Raw genomic sequence first — 26,533 nt, forward strand, 5'->3', positions numbered from 1 at the left:
TCTATCCCTTCCCCCGAGTCGCCCCACCTGCAGGTATTTTGCTTCCACCCCTGTGTGCCAGGTAAGGTAATCCCAGCACTCACCAAAAGTGCTTAAAAGACCGGGTTAGGTGGGGTTGCTTTTTCAGAAATTCTTTTCTCCTAAGCTTTCCTGTGATTCCGGGAATCGTGCTTTATATCCCAGAAGGCTTTTGGTTTGTAAACAAACTTTCCCCAGTGCTGGCAACCTTCCTGAGAGGTAAGATTACCATGGGCAGGGACACCCAGCACTTTTTGGTTCTGATAGCATGACACATACCTCTAACACTAAGTCCCCCTCCCCCCACTTTTTTTCCTTTTTGAATTTCCTTTTCATAAATCTTTTCAAATATTTAAAATGTTTTGTTTATTCTCTGAGAATTGTAGACAGTATATTTTGGTCAATGCTTTCTCCTAATCTGACCCCTCCCAGATCCTACCCATCTTCTTACCCACCCACCTGACTTCATGTGCTTTCTCCTTTAAATAAGTGTGTGTGTGTGTGTGTGTGTGTGTGTTAGTTTGTTAGATTTTAGGGACTGAGAAAAAGGGGTATAGTCCTAAGGTTATTCTTCAGAATAGAGTTATCCAGGAAAATTTTCAATACCACTGATAGCATGCCAAGGTTCTGAAGAGAGAGTTCTAGATACTACCTAAGAGTGAAGTCTATTCTTAAAGGTTTCTGAGTTGATTGGAGGTCCCACAGCAGGAGGCTAAACAATTAAAAAGTTTGTTTATCAGAGAAAGGACTGGAAGAGCTTGAAGGGGCTCGAGACCCCATATGAACAACAATGCCAACCAACCAGAGCTTCCAGGGACTAAGCCACTACCCAATGACTATACATGGACTGACCCTGGGCTCCAACTACATAGGTAGCAATGACTAGCCTAGTAAGAGCACCAGTGGAAGGGGAAGCCCTTGGTCCTGCCAAGGCCGGACCCCCCAGTGAACAGGATTCTTGGGGGAGGGTGGTAATGGGGGAGGATGGGGAGGGGAACACCCATGTAGAAGGGGAGGGGGAAGGGTTAGGGGGATGTTGGCCTGGAAACGGGAAAGGGAATAACAATTGAAATGTAAATAAGAAATACCCAATTTAATAAAGATGGAGAAAAAAGAAAGTTTGATTATGTTTACAGTCAGTAGTCACTGGCAACAGAGGAGGGGGGACCATCAGGCCCTTTGTGAGATCTGTGAGAAGAGAGAGGCTGCAGGGCTCAGCAGGTGGTCTCCCTGGTTGACTGATTGATTGACTGCTAAGTAACTGTCATTAGCTCTGAACTACTGTGCTGACAAGGCAAGCCTCAACTCACACAGATTCAATGCCTCTGCTTCCCCAGTGCTGAGCTGACCAGACTGCTGGTCTCAAATTCTTGAACAGCAGCTTCTCAGAGGAGATTATTTGGGGAGGATGGGGAAGGGTGTTGGTGGTCAGATTTGCAGTCTGTAGCACCTGCCACATGACAGAGAACAGGCAGCACTGGGAAGTTTTTGACATAAATCCCTCCCTATTTCTTTGTTCTGCAGTTACAAAGCAGAGAAAAGACGTTTAGAGTTGTATATGTTTTGAAACTCTTCTTTTTAGTATGCATTCTTAAATTGGGAACAGTAATGCCAATTTATTTGTGAGGTTACAGTCTCCTTTCCCCACATCCACCCAGGCTAGAATATGTACTCTGAGTGAGAATGCCCTGCAACTTCTCATGCTCTTAACTATAATACAGTAATATGACATAATGTATTACTCTACTTAATATAATATAGTGATAAAATATATAGTATTGACACATAATCATAAAATTAATATATTATTAGGAAGGTCGATTTCAAAGGCCAGGTGTATCCACACTTAACAAGTAGTAAGAGTGATTCTTATCATTAGGTTTCCCATTTAGAAAGATGCCATGAATATATGTGGGTATTAGTAAAGCAATACAAATTTACCAAATAAGAGACCATCAGCTGCAGCTTATATAATGGGAAAAGATTTCTATCCACTCCACATCTGACAGAGGGCTGATACCCAAAATAAACAAAAATCTTAATAAACTAGATGTTAAAGTGCCAAAGAGTCTAGCTAAAACAGAGTACGGATTTAAACATAGAAGTCTCAATAGAGGAAACAGAAATGGCCGAGAAGCACCTAAAGAAAATGTTCAGCGCCCTTATCCATCAGGGAAATACAAACCAAAATTACTTTGAGATTCGACCTTATACCTGTCACAATGGCCGAGATCAATAATATCCACGGTAGCAGTGCTGGCAAAGATGTGGAACAAAGGAAACACTTATCCATATTTCCTGGGAGTGCAAACTTGCTCAGCCTCTAAGGCCACTAGTGTGGAGGTTCCACAGAATAATAGGAATCAGTCTGACTCAATACCAAAGTATAGCACTCTTGACCATACACCAAATCATAGGAACACTTACTCAACCATGTCCACTGCAGCTATATTAGTAATAGCCACACATTTTAAACAAATTAGACATTTCTCAAGTGAAGAATGGATGAATAAAACGTGCCCCATTTACATAATAGATTATGAGTAAGCTCTTTAAAAACAGCATCATGAAATTTTCAGGGAAATGGATGGAACTAGAAAAGTCACCTTGACTGAGGTAATCCACATCCAGAAAAATAAAATGGTATGTACCCACTTTTATCTGGATATTAGCCATTAAATAAATGTTAACCAAGCTACAGTCCAGTGACCCAGAGAGGTTAGGGAGAGAAGAAGAGATTGGGGAGGGGTCACATGAATCTCCCTGAAAGGCTACATAGAAGTGCACAATTTGCTGTTCTTATGGGACTCCTGAGCATGTGAAAGAGTGTGTCTCTGACTTTTGTGTCTGTTCCTGAGATTTTCCTTCTGTTGGTTTGCTTTACTCACCCTCTATGCAGTGATTTTGGTTCTATCATATTATATTTTACTTTGTTAAGTTTGATTGCTATCTCTGAGACGCCTATTCTTTTCTAAAGACTGACAGAAATGCAATGGATCATGATAGGAGAGGAGGTGTGGGAGACTGGGTAGAATAGTAGGAAACTGAAGTCAGGACATATTGTTTAAGAAAGGAACCTATTTTCAATAAATGGAGGGAAAAGAAATAAAAAAAAAACCCATCCTGGTTGCTACATTGTAGGATGCTGCCTCATATCCAAACATAATTGGATGAAAGAAAGGAGCATTTTTTATTTGTATCTGGGAACTTACTGAGACTAAAAGATTCTCTGTGATACAAGATCTCATTCCTCAACGTGGCACTTGTTTGATCACCCCGCTTTCATCAAGGGGGTTTAGCAAGGGCTTGTGTTTCATTTTGGTGGTTTACTGCCAAGGAATCCGTCACTAAATGGCAGATACAATGACCTAGGATGCGATAGGATTAGAGTTCAGATCAATATGAGGATACATTCTCTAAATGCTCCTGAATAAGGCTCACTTGATACCTTAGACACATTTTTGCTTTGGGTTTCTTTGAGTGTGGAAGCCTTCTAACTTCCCTTTCCACCTCCCCATTTCCTTTTCTCCACCTATCAATAGTTTCAAATACATTTATTTTATGTCCATAAGTGGTTTGCTTGCTTGTATGTCTGTGTATCACATGTGTCTGTTGTGCCCTCAAATGTCATGAGAGAGTGATGAGTCCTCTGGAACTAGGGTTATAAACAGTCGTGTGCTACCATGCCGGTATTGGGTTGTCACCAAGAACAAGTGCTCTTGCCTGCTGTGCCATCTCTTCATGCCTGACTATCTTCTCTTTTGAATAATAGGGCCATGGATCTCCTTCATTTGGTGAGATGACTGTGCAGACTCTTCAGAATTCCAATCACCATTGGAAAACAGGTTTCAAACTTCAGGTGTGGTAGTGATTATCGAGGGGCCTTTCACCAGAGGGCATTGTATTGCCCGACATTCTGTGAGAAGGATGTGAGCTCAGCCAACACAAAGCCAACTCAACAGAGCAATGTCTGATGGATTAATAAGGCTTAAAGATGGGCAGATCTGCTGATGTCAAGCAGTAGGGGGAAGACTAGAGGCAAAATAAGAGTGCTGCATGGATCAGTGGTTGGGAAAGGCTGCAGTGGGCAGATGTTAAGAAAGGGTGATATATGGGTAGGAATAAGAGTTTGCAGAAGCCATGCCCAACCCACCTGAAAAGCAGTCACTATGACAACTTGTCTGGGCAGGAAGAATTACTTTATGGAGTTATGTGCTTGTATACCTATTAAACTGCAAGTTACCATGATCGATTGAGTGCTAAGAAGGAATGCCAAGAATTTTAAATGATTACAGTTTTTACAGTGTTATATTAAAATAATTACACATCTGAAGAACATCCTCTAGAATCACAAAAAGGAGTGATTCCAGACGTTTGGAGTCAACTGTTGATTCTGTGTAGCAGTTCCCTCTAGGATCACAGGATCATTGCTGCGACCAACAGAGAAGCTATTAACACCTGTTTGATATCTTTGATGCATGGAACCTGTGGACATTGACTCACAAAGAGAAAGGACATGTCTATGCGTTTGGAAAGTCTCCTCACTGAAGTTACACAGGTGGTAGATCATAGAATAGGAAGGAGACTGTTCATTTGTTCGGCTTCCTGAAAAATCAATCAGGAATCTTCTTGGCGAAAGCTACCATTGAATCATACATGCTCTTGTAAGTGTCTCCAAGCCATTTAGTTGTTCATCCATTTGGGTATATTTTCTGTGGCCTATAGGTATCCTCTGAATCTAAGGTGAATAATGTTTCTTTTGGCTCTATAAAGGCTTCAGATGATAACACAGTAGGGATAAATTAAGCTCTATTTTTCCTTACCAAATCCTGTTAGTCAAATGGATTATATGGGCAACTTTTCAACTTCTTCCTTCCTTCCTTGCTTCCTTGCTTCCTTTCTACTTCCTTCCTTGTTTCTTTCTTTTGTTTTTATTAATTTTTCTTTTTTTATTAATCTAGTCATGTTATACCTTGATTGCAGCCCCATCTTCTCCTCCTAGAACCACATTCCATCTGCCCCTATATTCTTCTCTTTGGCGAAGGGAAGGTCACCCTAAATGGGTATCAGCCTGCCCTGGCACATCAAATCACAGTTGGTACATCCTCTCCTACTGATGTCAGATAAGGAATCCCAGGTAGTGGAAAAGGATCCAAAGTGAGGCAACAGAGACAGAGTAAGCCTCTGCACCAATTGTTAGGGGATCCACATGGAGATCATGTGACCATGGTCCTTACATAGGTTAGTTGATTTTGTAGGTTTTCTTGTGCTGCCTGTTCTCTCAATCCTTCCTCCCATCCTTCCACAGACACTCTGAGCTCCACCTAATGTTTGGCTGTAAGTCATTCTATCTGTTCCCAACTGCTGGTGGATATGCCTCTTAGAGGACAGTTATGCTAATCTCTTGTCTGCAAGCTTAGCAGAGTATCACTAGCTGTGACCCACTGCATTGGGCATATGCAAACTGAAGAGGCCACCTCTTGTAGCCAGGCAGGAACTTCAGTGCAGTGATAGAGATGCCAATTCACCCACAAAACTTTCCACCCCAAATTTATACTGTCTACAAGAAATGGAGGCAAAGGGAAGGGAATGGCCAACCAATAGCTTGCCAATTTTAGGCCCATTCCATGGGCAAGCACTATTTCCTAACACTATTAATAATATTCTGTTATGCTCGAAGACAAGAGCATGTTGTCCTTTGAGAGGATTTACCCAGGAGCTGTCCCAGACAATTATAGGTACCAATAGCCTAACAGTGGATGGAGCTTGGGGACCCTTAAGAAAGAAATTCAGGCCCCAAAAGGGTTAGGAACTCCACAGGAAGACCAAGGTCTGAACCACCAACCAAAGAACATATGCATGCTGACCCTAGGCCTCCCCACACGTGTGTAGCAGATGTGCAGCTTGCTCTTCATGTGGGTTCCAAACAACTGGAGCAGGGGTATCCCAAACACTGTTGCTCGTCTGTGGGATATTTTCTTCTAGCCAGGCTGCCTTGTCTTACCTCAGTGGGAAAGGAAGCATCACAGAGACTTGTGCCAAGGTAGAATGATATCCAGGGGCTCTCCAACCACTCAGAGGAGAAGGGGAGCAGGGTATAGGGGAAGGGTTGTGTGTGGAAGGTGAGTAGGAGGGGTTCAGTGAGCAGGATGTAAAGTGAATCAGTAAAAATAAATGTCTCATAGGTTGACACTCTTCATTGAGATGGGCCTCAAGCTGGGCTAGTAGTTGGCCTTCTACCCAATTTCTGCTGCATTTTCATCCCTGCACATGTAGACAGGACAAATTTTGGATTGAATGTTTTGTGGGTGAGTTGGTGTCTCCATGCCTTCACTGGTTCTGAGTCCTTCCTGGTTATGAGAGTTGCCTTCTTCAGGCTCAATATCACTCACTGCTAGGTGTCTCAACTAGGGTCAAACTTGGGAAACCAGATTGTGTACCTAACCTATACAATGGGGTAGAGCTGGCTCTGGTTGTTGAGTTTGCTGATGTGACAGGCCAGAGAGAGCAGGGGAGCTAGTACAATCCCTCTTCTGCTGTTGCACTTGGAAACATGGCACTGTACTTCTGCTGAGAAGCACAAGTAGAGCTGAACTTGATGGTGTAGACAAAGATGGGCAAGCCCAGAGGTCATGAGATCCTATGCCTCTTACTGGCTGCAACATTAGATGGGCCAGCCTAGGCAGGGCAAGAGATCGTAACCCAGTGGTGTGGGGACAGGATAGTTGGTGGGTTGACCATCTCAGATATTTTGCATGCTCACATCCAGTGCTTTGAATTGGACATTTCTACCCTATCAATGAACTGCTGTATTGCATAAAATTGCAGGACCTACAAGTCCAAATCGACAGTGTCCCAATGATACAGGGCAACAACAGGATATCTGAGAACAGATCCATTGAGGTTCTAGTATTGCTAGTGTAGTAGAAGTCAGAGGCCTCCTACTAGACCAATGACTCATTGCAAGAAACATGTGTAAGCAAAGATATGTGGATAAAAGTGTACCCTGTGGGACACACTCTGATACAATTTCACAATGAGATTTTTTTGTTCTGTGTTGGTGGATAGGTTGCAAAGGTGGAGGGTAGGTACAATGTGAGGGGGAGATGAATAGAATTGAGGTGCATGATGTGAAATTCATAAAGAACCAATAAAAAATAAAATAAAGAGGGAACTGATTTTATACCACTTCCTTTGCCTGCCTGTAAAGAGGGAAACATCCTTGGTCTGCTGGTTTCTAAGACTACTTGGAATAGAACTATGTAAGTTAGTGACAGATCTGTTATATGGGAGAGGTTACATGGCCTGCTTTTGTGGATGCACTCAGAAACTCAGTTCTGATTCTTATTCTTGCTGTACCACTATAGGCTAACGTATCACTGGGCCAGAAACAAATACACATCCATGAAAAGAGAAAGAGGCAACCTGTCCACATTCCACTTGAAATGTGACTCATGATGCACTTAGCAAGTTTAAGTTTAACTAATAATAATAATTTAGTTTTTAATTTATTTTAATTCAATTTAATTGGTTTTCTTATAGGAGGAATCACCATTCTCTTTGAAACTTTTAGATGAAAAGGTATGCCATTGAGCTCATAAAAGAAAAAAAGATGTAACAGAATCAAGGTAATTCAAGAAATATTAAGAAATTGGGCTAAGAAATTGAATCAAATTTCTGGATTCCTGGACCCTTTCTTTTCTCATGTGAGCAAGGCTCAGAATCTTTAGAGCATATGCACGATTAATGGGGTCCTGCGTCCACTCCACCACAGGGCTCAGGTTGCTCGGGAAGGGTAGACGCATGAAGTTGACCTTGTTTATTCCCCTCTGCTGCAGGGCAGGTATCAGGCTGTGGGGAGCCAAGGGACACTGCTCTACTGCTCTGTCTGGGAAAGCATGGTCTGGGAGAAGGACACAGCTTGAGCTGGCTCAGGGGTCCAGGACCTGCAAGGAGGCCTGGGCGTTAGGTTCTCAGACTCTTGGGCATCCAGGACTGCTGGGATGCCACAGAAGAGCTGAGAACAGAGTGGAGGCCTGCGGGGCTGGATCTAGCCAGGGACTGAGGGGAAAGAGGAGAAGCTCCAACTGGTCAGGCAGGGAGTAGTCCTTAGCTTGATTGTAGGCTTGGTAGCTGTGGCTGTCTTGGCTGGGAACTCAGGGAGGCTTTCTTCAGGAGATTTGACAGCAGTTCTGTAGGCGAAGGTCTTCTCTGTGGCTCCCCATGGTGGGCCCCATGAAAAGAGGCATTCCATGTTTTCAAGGCGTTTATTTTCATGGTGGAAAGTGGATGAGTAAACCCATACCCTATTTCTCAGAGTGGGCCTGAGATTAAATACCTTTTGCAGGGAGGAGTGTGTGGGAAGGGAAGCTTCATTGGCTAAGCCTCCAGGCCTTTAGGTTCCTCATTATAATGGAGATCTGCCTGGAGCCTACTCAACCTGTTCTCACATCCTCTACCTATGAAAGGGTTTGGGGCATTGCCCTTATGTGACTGCAGTTCACAAATCTATGGAAGGCTTAGGCTGGCCTAGTTTCCTGGGAGTGAGGTGAAATGCCTACAGTCCTTTCATTGTCTGTGGGGTTCAAGCCTCCTCAACGGGGAGCCAGGGTGCCTTTCGCTGTCCCACAGGTACACACATATTTTTTATGTTCTCTTTTTTTCTTTCCCAGCATCACTGTCTAGGGACAACACAAATTCAGTGGCAGACTGGGGAAAGGATGAGGCCCATTCTGAACTTCAGGATCAGCTTCTCACTGCTTGGGGGCTTGAAGGTAAATTTTTACATAAGAGAAGTGAAGAAAATGTACAGCCAGACCTGACCAGTTGTTCTTCAGGGCAAAAGAGAGGGACAAAAATAAGTCACTTTCTCAGGTGACTTTGGTGCATCATGAACTGGTTTTGCCAATTCTTACTTCAAATCATGAGTTGACCCAGGGCTTTGTGTCCAGTTGTTTATGATAGCATTTTGATTTAGTTATTAGAGCCAGATTCAAAGTGGTATTTCCTGACCTTTTGAATAACAATGTCTCAGACATGTGTTTTTGTTTGCCACCATAGAGAATTTCCCGGGTATCCTAGTTCTTTGAATTTAATAATGTATAAAATGTAAAACCTTGGCATGAAGCATTTTCATAAGTCTGGAAGCCTTTGCCTTAGGACACCTCACACCATACACACATGCACACTGAGTAGTTACGAATGTGTTTGTAGAAACACATGTATTTGTGCCTATATCCATTTCTATACCTGTCTTCTCATGAGACTCTCTATTGAATATATGGATTCATGTAGATAACCTATCATAATTAAGGACAACCCTTGTGCTCCACTGTTCTCTTCCTCAGGGAATAGCTTCATCAAGTAGCCCAAGAGCACTGAATCACTCCATCTATTCTCTAACCTACCCTCAATTCCCTTTTTGAATGGATGTGTGCTTGGGAATATGTGTGCTCATCATGTGTACTCATGTCTTCACATGAATGTAGATTCTAGAGGACACACAAGGGTGTTGATTCTTGAGTGTCGTACCTCTCATGTTTTTCATAGGCTGTTAACTCTTTGAAAGTTGGCATGGCCACTGAGTCCCAAGAGACTCTACAAGGATTATGAGCACAAGGCATCATGCTCCAAGATTTTAATGTGAATTCTGGAGACCAAATCGTGTTCAATGCTTCAAAGGCAAACAATTTACCGTTTGCGATGCCATTTTGCCAGGAAGTGCTTTCTTTCTTCCAAAATAATACATTTTTGACTGAAAAGAAATGAAAGATTTCAAAATAGTAATTTATAAAGACTATGAAAAAGATCAGCATTAAAATAAAATTATTGGACTGCTGAGATGGCACTGTAGGTAAAGGCATCTGCCACCAAACCTAACAACTGAAGTTTGATGCCAGGGATCCACATGGTAGAGGAGGAAACCAATCCCTGGAAATTATCCTCTTCTCAATACACACACACACACACACACACACACACACACACACACGGACAGACACACACACGGACAGACACACACACGGACAGACACACACAGACAGACACCCTTGAAAACAAAATTAATAAGCAAAAGTTATTTTAAATTAGATAAAACTATTGTTAATATTTGAACGTCTTTCCCACTGTCCTCATGGGGTTCCCAACAAGGACAAGGTAGCAGGAAAGATAGCATGTGTCCTTCTCTGCAAGCGAATGTTAAGAAACTGCATTGGTTTTCAGTTACATTAAACGTTCTAGAATTTTCCGATAGACGAATGTTTCCACTTTATTATCTTTTTAATATAGATTGTTGAGAAAATAGCATGGGAGCACACTGAAGAGATGAATTGTAAATGCATTACTATGATTCCAGTATTTTGTGTTACATCTGTAAATTTTGTTATTGTGTTTTGTTTATCCCTAATCTGTTCATGCTACTGTTACCTGTCATGAATAATATGGCTAGCAATTTAGAATATTCCAAAGATTATCCTGAATGAATTCACATACCATAACATGCAAAGTTAGTACCCAGAGTTAGCAACGTGACCTGTCCCTAACCCCTCTGTGACTTTGATGAAACCTCTCCTTGTCACAAAGCTAAGTCTTCCTCATTTGGCAATGATGTGAAACAGTCTTTTTCTTCCTGAGCGTGGCTGGGCAGGTGATTCAATATGGAGCATGTGATTTAAAGCTTGGCCTGTGTAATGGGTGGTCTTGAATTTATCATGGTGATTTGAGTGAGAATGGCCCCCATAGACTCATAGATTTGAATGATTAGTAAACAGGGAATGAAATGGTCCTGAGAAGAATTAGGAGGTATGGTTTTGTTGGAAGAAGTGTGTCACTGGAAGTGGGCTTTGAGGTTTCAAGCTACACCATTGTTCCCCCCAAACCCCAACACACACAACCCTTTCCTCCTCCTCCTCCTCCTCCTCCTCCCTCTCTCTGCCGATTATTCAGGAAATAAAGCTCTCAACTAATGTTCCCGTGCCATGCCCAACTGTTTCTTGCCATAATGAACATGGACTACTTCTTTGAATCTGGAATCAAGCCTCATTTAAGTGCTTTCTTTTATAAGAATTGCCTGGGTCATGGCATTGGCTCACATTAGTAGAACAGTAAACAATTCAGTTCTACTATTGAGAAGTGGTAGAAAATTGAGTAAATGTGTGCCTAACTTGAGCAGTGTCACTAATGGGATAGTTACAAGCTAGTAGCATCCTTTCCTTGCTTTCTGGCTGCCATGAGGTGACCATATTCTTTAGCCAAACACATCTAATAAACTCTCTGTGTCACTTCAGACACAGGCCTGTTGGCCAGTTAGTTGTCTTCAGACTGAGATGTCTGACACCAAGAGTCAAAGAAAGCTTCCTCTTACAAAGTTGCTCATTTCAGATATGGTTTCAGTGAGGAAAATTTGACCAACATAGTGTGTGCTGAAGGCTACTTGATCATTTTCCCTTTCACTAAAACCCGGAATAGCACTCCTGAAGCTCTGTGTGCCACTGCGGTTATTTAACAGCTGGTGTGGGTAGAAGGAGAATTAAAGGGATGATGCATGACTCCTCTATGAGGAAAAGATTTTGCAATGTGAAGAGATTGCATGTATATAGGTTTAACTTGGTCTAGAGGATAACGATCCAATGGAAGTTGTGGGAATATACTCTTTTCATTGTGTTCTTAGGAAAAACACATAAATCACTTAGGTGGAAAGTAAAAAGTCATTGTTCTAGACTTTCAGGAGCTGACACAATAACTAAGAATAATTAGAATAAGTGAAATGGATAGCAGGGATTTTGAGCTATAATTAAAATTTTCAACTGTTTTGTGGGTAAGAAGATGAGACATATGTCCTATATTCTGCCATGTTTTCTATTAAAGTGAATTGTGAAAGGTCCACAAAGATGCCCCAGAAGGCACAGGGAAAGGCAAAGAGAACAGAAGCTATTCCAGCCAGGCACTCCCAGAGCAGCCAAGAGTTTGCCAGTGTTGTTTCTATGTAGCATTTAGTCACCTTCTGGAGGCAATGTTAGGAAATCTAAGCTTCAATGTGAGAAAATCTGGTCGATATTGAGCCGCAGTTGCAGCACATCTCGCAAGGTCTGCATTCTCAACTGTTTCCAGCTTGACAGGCTGCAGTGGGACACATGCTCCAAGGGGGAAGCTCTGCCTCATCTTTAACCTACTACTTTCATGTGTGTGTTTTTCATGGAACACATGCTCAGTACATGTTTATGGGACTAAGGAACTGCAAAATTATTTGTAAATATGTGTGCAAAGCATAGAAACAAATAACTGTAACATTCAGAAACATTTTGTTATTGGTTCAACCATTTTAAGCCCCAGTATTTATTCATAATTGGCTGGCTAGAAAACACAAGAGAGTGGGTCACCACTCTATCACTTAACTTAATATCAATTTGGAGAACACAAGTCTCTAACTAGGTTTTTAAAAGCATACTGAAAATCTTAAAAGACAAATGACTTACTTGTTCCTAGAGTTATTCTGTAGGACAGAGCCCACCCAACCCACTTAAACAAATACAGTTCCAGCTGTTATTTGATATTTCCCTTTTAGGGAGTAGTTAGCCACCTTCTCATGTTTTCTCCCTACCTCATAGCAAACCTGAGTAGCCAGTGACTGGGCAAAGGGAAACAGAGTGGGACCCGTAGAGCTGTGTTGAAGAGGATACAGGTGGGAGGAGGCAAAGGATCACCAGAAGATGGGAGAGGAGAACGCAGGACAAGAGACAAAGAGCTATGTAAGAATTCAGGTCAGTGGCCATTGGCCACTTCCCTGGGCCTAGGGTAGCAGGGGAAGGTTTAGGAGTGCAGAAGGTTTGAGGTAGTTAAGGAATTTTAAAAATAAGCTAGTGTGTGTGTGTGTGTGTGTGTGTGTGTGTGTGTGTGTGTGTGTGTGTCTTGGATCGAAAGATAGCTCCTGGCTAGGTGTGCATGTGCAATCCTCTGAGAGCCAAAGCAATGTAATGTGAGGTGAAAATTGAACCTCTTCCAGGACTCCCTGAATGAGACCTATGGAGGCTATGATCAATGCAAAAGCAAGAGGAGTTTAATCATCCCAACATGTTTGGGTCATCTCATTTCAAGGGAGAGACAACCCTGAGCAGACTCTAACAGGGAGTTATATACCTTGCAAACAATTGGGGCAGGATTTGCACAGTAGTAACTAGGCAGGGTACTATGCACATTTGGTGGAGCAAAACCACTTTCAAATCAACTCAGTGTTCCATTAAGAACTTTTGGTTGGGAGTCACAAGTAGCTTTGGGTGATAGTTTGGTTTGCGGCTGTTCCAGGAACTAAACCAGCTTTCTTTCTTCCTGGTAGGGCCCTTGTGCTCAGAGGTTTGTTGTTGGATTTTCCCACTGGCCATAGATTGACCCCCACTCTGCCTCTTTCAGTAGCACAAACTCACTGCAGGGTGGCATCATGCAGAATATCTGTGGTTGAGTCTGAAAAGACAGAGGTAACATCAATAAGATGCCAAGTATCACACTGAGCCATTTTGGTGATATCCAGGGCACAATAGGATGGCAGTGCTGAAAAGGAAGAAGGGACTGAGTGGTTTTCATGTGATGCTATCACTCTTTGCTAGAACCTACCACCAGGACAGTTGACTTCTCTAACCTCAGAATTGAAGTTGCTTCAAAGCATAGACTATAAAGTCTGCATCCATGACTCATCACAATCCTGACAGGACATGTGAAGGCCATGACCTTTCTCCGCAACATTTCATCTCACTGCTCTTCCATGTCTTTCCACACTACTCTTCTATTTTCCAGCACTATTTAAGCTACAACTTTCATAAGCATCATTCTGCCTTGTTCAGCATGTGATCACCTTGCACTCCTGGGTTTGCACTCAAGTAAAGCAAAACCCAGCTCAGTGTTGTGGATGTTATCTCTGTTCTAGCAAAGAGGAATTCCAGAGTGCGCAGATGAGGTTTTCTTCATTAAAATTTGTAGTAGTCTTATCTGGGTACTAGAATGACATTGTGTATTTTTTTTTAAAGAGGATTTCTTCCTTAATTAATTTCCCCTCCCTCCAATCCTTCCAATCTCTCCTCCTCATCTCTGCTCTCCCACCTACACTTTTCCTTTGTTCCCCTTAAAAAAAAAAAAGAGCAGGCCTCCCAGGGCTATTGACTGAATATGGCATATAAAGTTATAATAAGATTAAGCATGATCTGGCATATCAATGTTTAATGGAAGCTAGCCGCTAGGAGGCAAAAGGTCTGAGGAACAGGTCAGAGAGTCAGAGACATCTCCCATTCCTAATGTTAGAAGTCCAACAAGCCACACATCTGTAACATGTATACTGAGAGCATTTCTGATTATCTCAAGAGTAGAATGTTGAAACTGGAAAAGGAAGTTGGAAGAAATCTTAAAAATGATATTTCGGCAGAGCGGAAGAGACCACCAACACTGCTCACCCCTGCCCACATCCCTGGCCCAAGAGGAAACTGTATAAGGCCTCTGGGCTCCCGTTGGGGAGGGCCCAGGAGCAGCAGGACTTCTGCGCCTGAGACACCGCCGGAACCTTAAAGAAACAGACCGGATAAACAGTTCTCTGCACCCAAATCCCGTGGGAGGGAGAGCTAAACCTTCAGAGAGGCAGACAAGCCTGGGAAACCAGAAGAGACTGCTCCCTGCACACACATCTCGGACGCCAGAGGAAAAAGCCAAAGACCATCTGGAACCCTGGTACACTGAAGCTCCCGGAAGGGGCGGCACAGGTCTTCCTGGTTGCTGCCGCTAGAGAGCCCCTGGGCAGCACCCCACGAGCGAACCTGAGCCTCGGGACCACAGGTAAGACCAAATTTTCTGCTGCAAGAAAGCTGCCTGGTGAACTCAAGACACAGGCCCACAGGAACAGCTGAAGACCTGTAGAGAGGAAAAACTACACGCCCGAAAGCAGAACACACTGTCCCCATACCTGACTGAAAGAAAGGAAAACAGGTCTACAGCACTCCTGACACACAGGCTTATAGGTCAGTCTAGCCACTGTCAGAAATAGCAGAACAAAGTAACACTAGAGATAATCTGATGGCGAGAGGCAAGCGCAGGAACCCAAGCAACAGAAACCAAGACTGCATGCCATCATCGGAGCCCAATTCTCCCACCAAAACAAACATGGAATATCCAAACACACCAGAAAAGCAAGATCTAGTTTCAAAATCATATTTGATCATGATGCTGGAGGACTTCAAGAAAGACATGAACACACTTAGGGAAACACAGGAAATCATTAATAAACAAGTAGAAGCCTACAGAGAGGAATGGCAAAAATCCCTGAAAGAATTCCAGGAAAACACAATCAAACAGATGAAGGAATTAAAAATGGAAATAGAAGCAATCAAGAAAGAACACATGGAAACAACCCTGGATATAGAAAACCAAAAGAAGAGACAAGGAGCTGTAGATACAAGCTTCACCAACAGAATACAAGAGATGGAAGAGAGAATCTCAGGAGCAGAAGATTCCATAGAAATCATTGACTCAACTGTCAAAGATAATGTAAAGCGGAAAAAGCTACTGGTCCAAAACATACAGGAAATCCAGGACTCAATGAGAAGATCAAACCTAAGGATAATAGGTATAGAAGAGAGTGAAGACTCCCAGCTCAAAGGACCAGTAAATATCTTCAACAAAATCATAGAAGAAAACTTCCCTAACCTAAAAAAAGAGATACCCATAGGCATACAAGAAGCCTACAGAACTCCAAATAGATTGGACCAGAAAAGAAACACCTCCCGTCACATAATTGTCAAAATACCAAACGCACAAAATAAAGAAAGAATATTAAAAGCAGTAAGGGAAAAAGGTCAAGTAACATATAAAGGGAGACCTATCAGAATCACACCAGACTTCTCGCCAGAAACTATGAAGGCCAGAAGATCCTGGACTGATGTCATACAGACCCTAAGAGAACACAAATGCCAGCCCAGGTTACTGTATCCAGCAAAACTCTCAATTAACATTGATGGAGAAACCAAGATATTCCATGACAAAACCAAATTTACACAATATCTTTCTACAAATCCAGCACTACAAAGGATAATAAATGGTAAAGCCCAACATAAGGAGGCAAGCTATACCCTAGAAGAAGCAAGAAACTAATCGTCTTGGCAACAAAACAAAGAGAATGAAAGCACACAAACATAACCTCACATCCAAATATGAATATAACGGGAAACAATAATCACTATTCCTTAATATCTCTCAATATCAATGGCCTCAACTCCCCAATAAAAAGACATAGATTAACAAACTGGATACGCAACGAGGACCCTGCATTCTGCTGCCTACAGGAAACACACCTCAGAGACAAAGACAGACACTACCTCAGAGTGAAAGGCTGGAAAACAACTTTCCAAGCAAATGGTCAGAAGAAGCAAGCTGGAGTAGCCATTCTAATATCAAATAAAATCAATTTCCAACTAAAAGTCATCAAAAAAGATAAGGAAGGACACTTCATATTCATCAAAGGAAAAATCCACCAAGATGAACTCTCAATCCTAAATATCTATGCCCCAAATACAAGGGCACCTACATACGTAAAAGAAACCTTACTAAAGCTCAAAACGCACATTGCACCTCACACAATAATAGTGGGAGATTTTAACACCCCACTCTCATCAATGGACAGATCATGGAAACAGAAATTAAACAGTGATGTCGACAGACTAAGAGAAGTCATGAGCCAAATGGACTTAACGGATATTTATAGAACATTCTATCCTAAAGCAAAAGGATATACCTTCTTCTCAGCTCCTCATGGTACTTTCTCCAAAATTGACCATATAATTGGTCAAAAAACGGGCCTCAACAGGTACAAAAAGATAGAAATAATCCCATGCGTGCTATCGGACCACCACGGCCTAAAACTGGTCTTCAATAACAATAAGGGAAGAATGCCCACATATATGTGGAAATTGAACAATGCTCTACTCAATGATAACCTGGTCAAGGAAGAAATAAAGAAAGAAATTAAAAACTTTTTAGAATTTAATGAAAATGAAGATACAACATACTCAAACTTATGGGACACAATGAAAGCTGTGCTAAGAGGAAAACTCATAGCGCTGAGTGCCTGCAGAAAGAAACAGGAAAGAGCATATGTCAGCAGCTTGACAGCACACCTAAAAGCTCTAGAACAAAAAGAAGCAAATACACCCAGGAGGAGTAGAAGGCAGGAAATAATCAAACTCAGAGCTGAAATCAACCAAGTAGAAACAAAAAGGACCATAGAAAGAATCAACAGGACCAAAAGTTGGTTCTTTGAGAAAATCAACAAGATAGATAAACCCTTAGCCAGACTAACGAGAGGACACAGAGAGTGCGTCCAAATTAACAAAATCAGAAATGAAAAGGGAGACATAACTACAGATTCAGAGGAAATTCAAAAAATCATCAGATCTTACTATAAAAACCTATATTCAACAAAATTTGAAAATCTTCAGGAAATGGACAATTTCCTAGACAGATACCAGGTATCAAAGTTAAATCAGGAACAGATAAACCAGTTAAACAACCCCATAACTCCTAAGGAAATAGAAGCAGTCATTAAAGGTCTCCCAACCAAAAAGAGCCCAGGTCCAGATGGGTTTAGTGCAGAATTCTATCAAACCTTCATAGAAGACCTCATACCAATATTATCCAAACTATTCCACAAAATTGAAACAGATGGAGCCCTACCGAATTCCTTCTACGAAGCTACAATTACTCTTATACCTAAACCACACAAAGACACAACAAAGAAAGAGAACTTCAGACCAATTTCCCTTATGAATATCGACGCAAAAATACTCAATAAAATTCTGGCAAACCGAATTCAAGAGCACATCAAAACAATCATCCACCATGATCAAGTAGGCTTCATCCCAGGCATGCAGGGATGGTTTAATATACGGAAAACCATCAACGTGATCCATTATATAAACAAACTGAAAGAACAGAACCACATGATCATTTCATTAGATGCTGAGAAAGCATTTGACAAAATTCAACACCCCTTCATGATAAAAGTCCTGGAAAGAATAGGAATTCAAGGCCCATACCTAAACATAGTAAAAGCCATATACAGCAAACCAGTTGCTAACATTAAACTAAATGGAGAGAAACTTGAAGCAATCCCACTAAAATCAGGGACTAGACAAGGCTGCCCACTCTCTCCCTACTTATTCAATATAGTTCTTGAAGTTCTAGCCAGAGCAATCAGACAACAAAAGGAGATCAAAGGGATACAGATCGGAAAAAAGAGGCCAAAATATCACTATTTGCAGATGATATGATAGTATATTTAAGTGATCCCAAAAGTTCCACCAGAGAACTACTAAAGCTGATAAACAACTTCAGCAAAGTGGCTGGGTATAAAATTAACTCAAATAAATCAGTTGCCTTCCTCTATACAAAAGAGAAACAAGCCGAGAAAGAAATTAGGGAAACGACACCCTTCATAATAGACCCAAATAATATAAAGTACCTCGGTGTGACTTTAACCAAGCAAGTAAAAGATCTGTACAATAAGAACTTCAAGACACTGAAGAAAGAAATTGAAGAAGACCTCAGAAGATGGAAAGATCTCCCATGCTCATGGATTGGCAGGATTAATATAGTAAAAATGGCCATTTTACCAAAAGCAATCTACAGATTCAATGCAATCCCCATCAAAATACCAATCCAATTCTTCAAAGAGTTAGACAGAACAATTTGCAAATTCATCTGGAATAACAAAAAACCCAGGATAGCTAAAGCTATCCTCAACAATAAAAGGACTTCAGGGGGAATCACTATCCCTGAACTCAAGCAGTATTACAGAGCAATAGTGATAAAAACTGCATGGTATTGGTACAGAGACAGACAGATAGACCAATGGAATAGAATTGAAGACCCAGAAATGAACCCACACACCTATGGTCACTTGATTTTTGACAAAGGAGCCAAAACCATCCAATGGAAAAAAGATAGCATTTTCAGCAAATGGTGCTGGTTCAACTGGAGGGCAACATGTAGAAGAATGCAGATCGATCCATGCTTATCACCCTGTACAAAGCTTAAGTCCAAGTGGATCAAGGACCTCCACATCAAACCAGACACACTCAAACTAATAGAAGAAAAACTAGGGAAGCATCTGGAACACATGGGCACTGGAAAAAATTTCCTGAACAAAACACCAATGGCTTATGCTCTGAGATCAAGAATTGACAAATGGGATCTCATAAAACTGCAAAGCTTCTGTAAGGCAAAGGACACTGTGGTTAGGACAAAACGGCAACCAACAGATTGGGAAAAGATCTTTACCAACCCTACAACAGATAGAGGCCTTATATCCAAAATATACAAAGAACTCAAGAAGTTAGACCGCAGGGAGACAAATAACTCTATTAAAAAATGGTGTTCAGAGCTAAACAAAGAATTCACAGCTGAGGAATGCCGAATGGCTGAGAAACACCTAAAGAAATGTTCAACATCTTTAGTCATAAGGGAAATGCAAATCAAAACAACCCTGAGATTTCACCTCACACCAGTGCGATTGGCTAAGATCAAAAACTCAGGTGACAGCAGATGCTGGCGAGGTTGTGGAGAAAGAGGAACACTCCTCCATTGTTGGTGGGATTGCAGACTGGTAAAACCATTCTGGAAATCAGTCTGGAGGTTCCTCAGAAAATTGGACATTGAACTGCCTGAGGATCCAGCTATACCTCTCTTGGGCATATACCCAAAAGATGCCTCAACATATAAAAGAGACACGTGCTCCACTATGTTCATCGCAGCCTTATTTATAATAGCCAGAAAATGGAAAGAACCCAGATGCCCTTCAACAGAGGAATGGATACAGAAAATGTGGTACATCTACACAATGGAATACTACTCAGCTATAAAAAACAACGAGTTTATGAAATTCGTAGGCAAATGGTTGGAACTGGAAAATATCATCCTGAGTGAACTAACCCAATCACAGAAAGACATACATGGTATGCACTCATTGATAAGTGGCTATTAGCCCAAATGCTTGAATTACCCTAGATCCCTAGAACAAACGAAACTCAAGACGGATGATCAAAATGTGAATGCTTCACTCCTTCTTTAAATGAGAAAAAAGAATACCCTTGGCAGGGAAGGGAGAGGCAAAGATTAAAACAGAGACTGAAGGAACACCCATTCAGAGCCTGTCCCACATTTGGCCCATACATATACAGCCACCCAATTGGACTAGATGGATGAAGCAAAGAAGTGCAGACCGACAGGAGCCGGATGTAGATCGCCCCTGAGAGACACAGCCAGAATACAGCAAATACAGAGGCGAATGCCAGCAGCAAACCACTGAACTGAGAATAGGTCCCCTATTGAAGGAATCAGAGAAAGAACTGGAAGAGCTTGAAGGGGCTCGAGACCCCAAAAGTACAACAATGCCAAGCAACCAGAGCTTCCAGGGACTAAGCCACTACCTAAAGACTATACATGGACTGACCCTGGACTCTGACCCCATAGGTAGCAATGAATATCCTAGTAAGAGCACCAGTGGAAGGGGAAGCCCTGGGTCCTGCTAAGACTGAACCCCCAGTGAACTAGTCTATGGGGGGAGGGCGGCAATGGTGGGAGGGTTGGGAGGGGAACACCCATAAGGAAGGGGAGGGGGGAGGGGTATGTTTGCCCGGAAACCGGGAAAGGGAATAACACTCGAAATGTATATAAGAAATACTCAAGTTAATAAAAAAAAAATGATATTTCCTTTGATCACATTGGGTAGTGCTGTTCTCCAAGTGAGAAGTCGTTCAAAAGCTCTTGAGTGTATAAAAATCAGGAACCTTGTTTTCTATGACTACAGTTTTGAAAACCTTTTGGTTAAATGGGAAATAATTAGATGCAGAGAAGCATTTGATATATTGTACCAGTTTCATCATAGGTCATGGCATGGCCTTGACTGCTCAATTCACATTGCTCTGCTTGAATTTCATAAAGTGAGAAGACCATTTGTAAGGGTTATTCTTGGTGGTCAACTTGATTACATCTTGAATTAACTAAAATCCAAGTAGCTGGGTACACCTGTGTGGAAGTTTTCTTAAATAAATCATTTAAAGTGGGATCTATTGAGGTATAAATGTCCATCTTAAATCTGGGCCACAGCTTCTGGTGGTAGCCTATATAGAAGACACTGAAGAAGGAAGTTTTTTCCTCATCTGTTTGCCTTTATTGTCACTGTCAAGGCAATTCCTTCACTGGCTTTCGTACCTACTTCTGGATTCTGGCACATGCTAAAGGCCACCATTGCTGGACTAGCTGGTATGTAATTCTCTCTAGTTTATTATATATTTATGTTTTATTATTGTACTAATATATTATAATAATATTATTTATTAATACATTAAATAAAATATTATATATGTACACTATATATGTGATATATATCATATATCATATATATGATTTATTTGAATGACTTAAAATTTTGTTCCTCTAGAAATCACTAAATAATACAACATACATCTTCATCATGATAAATTATGTGGAATAAAATGTATTATAGCAAATACTCAGGAATTTTTTTTTCACTACAGAAATTCTGTAAAAGTTCCATGTTCACTAGCTGTTCTGCTCGCCCACTAATGTTTTATTGTCAAAAGCTCTTGTGACCTATCAGTCCTTTTTTAGAATATATTATTATCTTCACAACCTTCTCTAGAAGCATTAACTTGGTAATATTGCTCTTGATTTCTCATATCTGAACTCCACATAGTCAATAATTTGACTCTTCCTCTAGGGATAAAATGTTGATTGTGTTGAATTATGCCAGGAAGGTGAAATTGAAAAGAGGTAGGGTAGGCATTCCCACTGTACACTGGGTCAGAGGATGAAACAGGAATCCACTGAGTTTAAGATTCTATGACAGATGCAGTAATGTGGATTAGCCAGAGGCCTACTGAGGCTATAACAGCAAAATTAGTTATGATCTGAACCTAAAACATCTCTTACAGGCTCTTGTTTTTGAAGCCTGGTTCCTAGTTGGTGGGGCTAATTTAGAGGTTCAGGGAAATTAGGAAGTAAGGTCCATTGGAGACTCCATCAGGAGGGAAGGTACTCAAAATTATAAAAGGCCCTGGATTTTGCCTCCTGCTTCCTGGTAAACAATGATTGTGCAGGCTCTACCCCAGCGCCTTAACACCATGAGCTAAGGTGCTCTGCCATTCCCTTTCTGAGAGGATGGATCAAACCCATGCTGAAACTGTGAACAAAAGTTAAGTCTTCAACCTCTTGAATTGTTTCTGTTGAGTGGCGTCACAGTGATGCACAGATAACACATACATGCAACCAGCTGCTCTCCAGCCTTTTTGTGATTAGAGAGTGATGATATCGGACAGAGGATGGCAGAGGCCCCACCCATACTTTGGAATTAAACTCCAGCATTCACTCAAACTCAATGTTGACTGAGATGGGGTGCGTGATTGCCGTTAGACTAACTTGTCAAAAGCTCTGATGATTAATTGCTACTTTTACTTTGTGTATAGTTCCTTTACCTAAGGGCAAAGTACAAGGGGGAGAACATAGGGATTCATTATTTGCCATTTTTAGAGTCTCATGCTAAACAGCAGTGAATCATTTCCACTTAATGATATTTCTGGTACATGGCTTTATGCAGTCCTAAAACATGATTCCTAATTGATATTTCCATACTGTGTTAACCAGTGATCTACAAAGATGCTCAGATCTTCGTTTTCTAACCGGTGCATTTTATTGATAAGCTAAAATTGGCTTTGTAGATGTGATTAATCTGAGAGAGGCAATATTAGCATGGATTATTGTTATTAGTAGGGGGCTTGAAAAAAACAGAAAGAGGATATGTGAAGATGGGAGCAGATGAGGAGAGGTGAAAGATGCTATACACTTGAGGATGAAGGAAGGAGACATAGCAAAGGATACCATTGCCCTCGGTGATGGAATCTCCAATATTCTCAGAAGGACCTCACATGCAAATAGGCATAGGAATTCATCTTGTAGTGAATCAATTCAGTGTTATACTCTTAAATATATGGCATCATGATGCAAGGTCCATTGGAAACTTCTAAACCACATTATTTTTCTTTTCTATGAAGACACGGGCAGCTTGTCCTCATTTTTGTCATTTTTGTAAGGAAAGCATCAATGAACTCTCTCTCAGCTCAGCAGGATTTCAACCTTTACAGTGATTTTCTGCTATATGGGACATACGCCAAATCAGTTTTTCCCAATTTCTGAAAACTGATGTGATCCAGGATGATATTTCATTATGGATAGAAAGGCATTATAGAGCTTATAAAGAAAAATAAAATAACCAGTAAAAACCAGAAAAGTAAGAAAATATTGGAGATACCATAGAGTAACATTTCTGCATTTTTAAAAATCCTTTCCTTCTTTCTGTTTCTTTTAGGGGAATATTCGGCTTCTGGTTTCCCTCTCCTTCCTGAATACACATGTGTTTCGCCTGTGTCATACAGAATATGTGAAGCAACAGGGCACTTTTAATGAGCCGAGCTCCTTGATCACTGGTGTACTCCAGCATCTATCTGAATGCTGGCATACAAGTCAATCAGTTTTTATTCCACCATTAATGCCTTCTTTGATCATTTTGCAAATTGTTTCCAGAGAGAACATTTACAAATTCACATAACTTTACTTCTTGGCTTAATCCTCAAAAGCCATCCATTATGCTCAAAGTCATGGCGCTTTGTACCTGTTAGCCCTACAGAGACAGAACCCTTAAAATTCTTCAACATTGTGCAAGTTTCTCTACACAGCCCAACCACCGTGGCCTCTGTGATAACATTGAGGACATTCTCTTTCCATCTATGCAGTTAGTATTCATTGTGAATAGACAATGTTTCTTAAACTAGCATGGTTCTGGTCCTTTACTTCATGAAAGTAATGCTCAAAAGTCAATTGATTGGAGCTTAGCTACTTGCTTATTGTCAGATAGGCACCTTTTTACTGTTTTTCTAAATTTTTTGTCAGGATTTATTTTCCCTCAGGAAGATTACACTAGTATGTATTGTATAGGTCACTGTGTATGCTGGTGTTACTAACATGATTTAATTTTTATATGGTAAGATGTCATTCTTTACTGAAGTAAAGTAGATGGTGAATAAAGCTTCAAAAATATTATATAATTCTGGGAGACTTCTGGATCAGAGAGGATAGTGGTGGGGACACAGAGTAGGACTCTGGTGATGTCTTAAAGTCTGAGGGTGTCTGGACATTCTAGCTCTCTAACTGTACTGAGATGCTGATGATAACTTCTAAAAAGTCCTAAAAACTTTCTTGCTCTTTCTGAGGGTAAAAGACTGCTTGCTGGCTTAGGTGATTGATACCTGTAGCCAAACAGTGGGAGATTAAGTTCTATCTCAGCAGGGAACTACACAGCTCTAACTTACAGCCTGCTATTCAGAAGTTTCAGGAAGAAAAAGGGACACTTTGAAAAGTAATTATAGTGTTTATTACTAAATTGTAAAAAAATTTCCTATGAAAGCTATCTAAGTGGAAAGATCCTAAGCAAGGAAAGGGAAAAATTCTTCTAAGTGGGGAAAGGGAAAATTCTTCGCTAAGCAGAGAAAAGCAACAAATTCTAGTAAGAGAAAAACTACTCTTGTATCTCATCCCTTTGTACTCAGTACTTGTACATCTTTCAGAAAACATGATCACATGCTACGAAGTTCATTGCAAGTTCACATAAAAATATCAAATCATAAATTGAAATAGAAGTTTACAACAGAGAATGTTTACATGCCCATCCATTAGGAATAACTATCTGGCTAAACATCCATCACCTGTCACAACTCCCCAGGTTCACAGAAGGTTTAAAACCATAACTAAGTTATTAGTGAAGTTTTGTGTCACTAAATCCAGTCAATAGTTTATCTTCTGTCCTAGTACCTTTAATAATTCCTTAGTTCCCTTTTTATGACCTTTGGTTAATCATTTTACAACCTCTTGGAATTTACTCAGAGTAGGAGAAAGTCTGGTTTCTATCTAAGCAATTCACTGGTGACACTTGGGAGAGTGGCAGAATTCTCACTGCAGTTTTGACTAACAGAAAAAGACCTAATAGAAGCCCCACTATAAAAGAGCTTAATAATCATTGATACAATTTTAGGAATTCTTATAGGATTATCATTATGACTTAAGAAGTCTTCTATTTGTCTATATAGCATCACTACAAGACAGTACATCTTCGTAGATCTGCAGAGATCTGCTCTGAAGGGGGTGGGCTTAGTGATTGGTATGTATGTTTAATAATAACAGGAAAAACATATTAATAGCAGGAATCTTTCCTAAGTGAATTCTCCTAGGGCCTTGCCTAATAAGAGTGAACTTGTCACAGCCTATATAATAATCTGTAGCAGGCCATCTCAGGAAGATCACCTGCTGGTAATTAGCTAGTCCCATTAGGCTCCTGACATCTCTTCCCTTCGAATAATATACATGGAGCGTATAATTCTCCCTTTGAGCAGAACTGACAGCAGATCCTAAGTGCTTGAAGATGACTGGAAGAAAAAACAGAAGCAAAATAACTAATCCTATAATAATTCCCAAATTTATAAGAAAACTCCACAAAGAATTATCTTTAACAAAATTTATGATCGAATTTGAAAAATGATCAGCCAATTCTGCTGCCGAAGAACTCTTCAGTCTGGAGTGACTGGGGGCACTGATCTGGGAATGTAGGTATCCATATCAACAGCAAGTTGGGAATTGTTCCACACACCATGTAGCTGTGCTTGTATCTGTTTCTAGGACTTTTCTGACCCATTGAAGATAGAGGAGTGACACAAATCTATTTATAATTGGCATGACATGAGGTAGTTAAACGTGTTTTAATATTTTGAACCTGAGTTCCTATGCGAAAGATGGCTTCCTCTAAAGCACTGATTCTATCTCTCAAACCTCTATCAATCCTATCCTCAGTAATCAGTGCTGAAGAAATAATTCCTATTAAAGAATTATATGATTAGCATTGTGTACCTGCTGGACTAGAGAAGCAGCAGAAGCTGCAACTGACCCTAAGATAGCAATTAAGATTGTAATGTCTAAGATTACTTCAGCTATAAATTTCTTATGTCATGAAAGAGATTAGCAGGCTGTATCAAAGCAGAAGCATTACCTTAGGGATGTGAGAAAGTAATTGGTAACAAAACATAAGGTAGCCAGTATACAATGAGAAAAAGCAGTATGACACCTGGTGAAGTTATACAATTGGTCAAATAGCATTCTGGTCGGAAATGATACATATAGATTTATATGTAACAATTTTATATTCCCTTTTATCTCCTGGGTATAGGATTAAAAGTCCAATCAGATGCTGTCAGGGACCATGTCTTCAGTGTCTTCTTTTGCTGGGGTCTCTGGCATGGGTGGAGAGTCTGCAGATGATGATGACTGACCTGGACTTGAAGGAAGTGGCAGGTGTGGAAGTCTCTGTCTCTGGAGAAGGCCTGGCACAATCAGCTGGTCTGGCATGTATAGAGTCCTGTAAATATAT

General features: G+C 40.9%; 1 protein-coding gene and 1 long non-coding RNA gene across 5 annotated transcripts in view; one reads left to right on the forward strand and one right to left on the reverse strand.

The window, feature by feature from the left end:
* Nucleotides 1–26,533, reverse strand: part of LOC100912642 (cytochrome P450 2J3-like) — a 124,243-nt gene that overhangs the window by 87,202 nt on the left and 10,508 nt on the right. The gene's annotated exons all lie outside the window — the stretch shown is intronic.
* Nucleotides 11–26,459, forward strand: LOC134479009 (uncharacterized). Of its 4 annotated transcripts, XR_015620317.1 has the most exons (7): nt 21–237; nt 3,791–3,877; nt 7,561–7,646; nt 8,691–8,792; nt 21,231–21,306; nt 23,429–23,851; nt 26,333–26,459. It is a non-coding gene; the product is annotated as an uncharacterized LOC134479009 (long non-coding RNA). The 4 variants fall into 4 exon arrangements; XR_015620315.1 differs by lacking the exon at nt 26,333–26,459 and having other exon boundaries at nt 11–237; nt 23,429–24,164; XR_015620316.1 differs by lacking the exon at nt 26,333–26,459 and having other exon boundaries at nt 21,151–21,306; nt 23,429–24,164.

Source organism: Rattus norvegicus, chromosome 5 (genome assembly GCF_021556685.1).
Source record: "Rattus norvegicus strain SHRSP/BbbUtx chromosome 5, alternate assembly SHRSP_T2T, whole genome shotgun sequence".
NCBI lineage: Eukaryota > Metazoa > Chordata > Mammalia > Rodentia > Muridae > Rattus > Rattus norvegicus.